At 47.7% G+C, this 3730-nt stretch overlaps 1 non-coding gene across 1 annotated transcript; it reads right to left on the bottom strand.

The window, feature by feature from the left end:
• Positions 1-3333: 3333 nt before the first annotated feature.
• Positions 3334-3406, bottom strand: trnav-cac (transfer RNA valine (anticodon CAC)). Its single transcript has one exon. It is a non-coding gene; the product is annotated as a tRNA-Val (tRNA).
• Between the last annotated feature and the right edge of the window lie 324 nt (positions 3407-3730).

Raw genomic sequence — 3730 nt, 5'->3', positions numbered from 1 at the left:
TCCAATGGTCACAGGCCTCCAAGAAAACAAACAGCACTGCACTGCCACAAACCGTCTCCCACCAGCAAGCCAAATGACCATCCAATATGCTTTCTCACCCTGGGTCTCATGTGACCCAACCCTCCGTACCAGGCTACCACGAGGGCCTCTGTCCAAGGCCTTGATAAAGAGCATGAAGACAACGTCTACCGCCCTGCTCTCGACAATACGCCTGCTCACCGCTTCAAATACGGCATCAAATCCCTGTCACACTTCCCTACGCAGAAAGCAGTGCAAACAATCGCTGTTGAATCCTTCCCTTTCTAAATGCAGGTGGATCCTGTCACTCTGAATACCTTCAAGTAACCTGCCCATCGTCACCGGCGTACAGTCCATGACTTGTCTTTGCAGCCTTTATTCTGTAAAAATGCATCAGCCACCCTCCCGTCTTTCGGCAGCTGACACAGTTCGAACTATGATACAATATTCTCTTCCAGGGCCCTATCAATATATTCTCTGCCTTTCCACAATTTCCTAGGTTACACCTGGTCAGGCCCAGGGGATTTACACTTCATTATGTGCTTTAAGACTCTCAGTACCTCCTCTGTGATCATATGGCTATGATTGCAGATAACAGTTTTCTCCTTCCTGAATTATCAAGCTTCCGTGATCTTCTCCACGAAAAATACAGACGAGAGATATTCATTTAAGACCTCACCCGTCTCTCTTCTGGCTCCACATACAGATGACATCAATGATCATTAAATGGACTTCGTCTCTCCCTTGTTACCCTTTGCTCTTCATATACATGTAATATGTTAGGTTTCATCTTGACCTTATCCACCAAAGCTATGGAAAGACCCCTCTTTGCCCTCCTGACTTCTCTCTCGTGTCCTTCTACATTTCTTATACCCCTCAAGGGATTCGGTGCATCCCAGCTGAGATAAACCTCATTCATCTTTTCCAGAGCATTCTCAATACGCCTCATCATCTGGTGGTCACTCATTCTGCCAAACTTACAATTCATCCGGACAGGAATTGTTAGTTTGATTTGATCGTCTGTATCGGTCATCCATCTGTGACATGACCTTGTTTATTTTCCGTCTGGGACTGGAGCACATGCCCAGCCTCACCTACTAGACTTGCCTTGCTGCTCTGCATTTCCTACTCTACTTTCCTTTGTCTGGGGCCTTTTGTCAATGATCTCACCCTCTAACTATTCACAGCCACTCATTGACGACATAACCTTGATGAAAGCCAGTTTTAACATGTCAGAGACACCCCATGCCCACACACTCACTGCACAAACTTCCTTTCCCGCATTTCCTGTTCTGTCGACGGATTTCGGGTCCGTAACACGGACGTTGTTTCTCTTGCCGCAGATCCGGGTGATCAGACGAGGATTTCCAGTCTTTTCTGTGTTCGTCACTGTGGAAGTGTGGACGGGCAGCTCGATGTTGGTCCGCGGAGCGTCAGTGAGTGAGTCACACCGGTATCAGAGGGTTTGACAGTGCAGGAAGCGCACAGATCTAGTGTGAGGCCGTGATCGGAGAGTGGTCAGTACTCCGCTTTGTGGCCGCAGTAACCTCGGTTCCAATCCGAGTCACGGCAGATCGTCGTTTATGCATTTGGCATTCAATGCTCTCCTTTTGCTGAATTTCCGGCAGCCGCTTCTCCCAGTGTGTTGATTTTTGCTCTGTCACAACCAGCTTTCCCCTCGACACGTGAAGTTAGTTGCCGCATTTCGAGCTAAATCTTCCCGACAGATCAGTAGAGACGAGAATGTAAACGGGCTCTCTGGGTATTTGTAATCAAGAAAACAACACGTATCGCAGCCCGGGCCCGTGGAGTGCATGAGGAGGAACCAGCCGGACTGTCTCAGCAACAACGCAGGTTCTCCGCTCTCTTTTCCACCGCGGAGAGCTGCCCTTCCACACAGTAGCCGTGCCTGGGAGCCGCCTGCCTCTGACTCTCTTTGTTGAACAGGGTAATGTCGGTGCCGCTTACACACTGACTGGGAAATTGTCTCTTTACAGACTTTCTTCGTTAAAAGTTTTTGTTGGTGATTCAGTGCCGACTGGTAATTCCTTTCTCATTCTCTTCCCATTTATAACTCAATCTGTTCCTCACCATTGCTGACGTAAAGGGCTCAATCCTTTGGACTGTGAACCTACTCGGACTGGACTGGGCCGATGTATCCCGAAGTGGATACATCAAAGATGTGTAAGATCAAAGATGGTTGCCAAAACAGAAGACGAATTGTATTGTCAGTTGCAGTTCGGGGTAAAGGACAAAACCTAATATCTATTTATTTATCCGTCTGTCTCATTCTTTCTCTCTCTGTTACTGAGAGCAGGTGTCCACACCCAGCCAACTCACCAACTTCCGGTAACAAGTAATCGTCCAGATATTATCCGGAATCGCCGAGTTGTTGAGGTGCCGGCATGCCTTTGAGTCCTGGTTTGAACATCCCCAAACTCCACACATCTTCTGTGAGCGCTGGACCCAGTGCTGCTCAGTCAGTCCTCAGAACTGCCTGTGTTGTTCACTGGCCAGTAACTAGGTAATCCCCCATCCGCCCTCCAGTTTCAGGCGGCAACAGCTGACACACCCACCCCTCGCCCTCCCACCTCCACTTCATACGGAAACGCAGATATAATCATTGCCTCGGTTTTGAATGTATCCGGATATTTTGTGGGACAATATTGATGCTTCATCTGAAAAAGAGACACAAAGGGAAGCGGAGTTGAAAAGTGTGTGAGGGACCGGGATGAGAATTGAGCGAGCGAGAGAGAAGCGGAGGATAGATGGAGAGATGGGACTTTGTTTGTGAGAGAATGACTGGAAGGTGATAAAAACAAAATTAATTGGATCATGGGCAGGTCGTTCGTCCCGTCGAGCTCCCTCCTACATTGAACAATGTTTGGTCGATTTCAGTACAATTTTCTTTCTTTTCTCTTGTTTCCTGATTCCTTCAGTTACCAAAATTGGATCTTTCTCTGTGTCAAATTCAGCCAGAAACTGTGTCTTCGCAGCTATAGCATGAGAGAATTAATCAGAATCGAGATATTTATCCTTCCTTCAGTTCTAAATAACCGTCTCCTTCAGAAAGTGAGAGAATAGAACAGGGAGCGGGATACAGAGGAGGAGTGATGATGTTTGTGGAAACATGGCGAGATAGAGAGAGAGAGAGAGCGCAAACATAATGAGAGTAATTTGGATAAACCGAATTTGGTTTAACCGAGTCAAGTGTTCCTGATTTCAGAGCAAAATCTGTTGGCTGCTGTTGTCAAGGAGAATGAGAACGCCAAGAAGACACAATCATTTCACAACCTGGAGCAAGAAACAAAATCATGTTCCTGCCCAGGACTGAACTGGGGACCTTTCGCGTGTGAGGCGAACGTGATCACCGCTGCACTACAGAAACCACGTCGACGTAAGGCACCATTTTACACAGAAAACGGAATCCGCAGGTCTTTGACAATAAAACAGATGGAGGGAGTTCAGTGAAACCGGTCCGTTCTGGAAGGAAGCAGAAGCTGGGGAAAGCTTCCACCGGTTTCGGCCAGTGACTGTCAGATTAACATATTTACATTCACACCACCGAATCCGGTGTCAAAGCTGACGGTTTCTTGAAGGAGAGGATCAGAGTAGCGCCACACTCATGGAATATTATCAGCCTGAGGTGGGAGTCAGTTGAAACACAGGAGGCCTGCTGCTGCGGTTCTGGAAGAAGGGCCCCTTAAATATA

This window comes from Pristis pectinata, unplaced genomic scaffold (assembly GCF_009764475.1).
Source record: "Pristis pectinata isolate sPriPec2 unplaced genomic scaffold, sPriPec2.1.pri scaffold_100_arrow_ctg1, whole genome shotgun sequence".
NCBI classification, from domain to species: domain Eukaryota; kingdom Metazoa; phylum Chordata; class Chondrichthyes; order Rhinopristiformes; family Pristidae; genus Pristis; species Pristis pectinata.
This window is presented reverse-complemented; position numbering and strand designations above follow the sequence as displayed.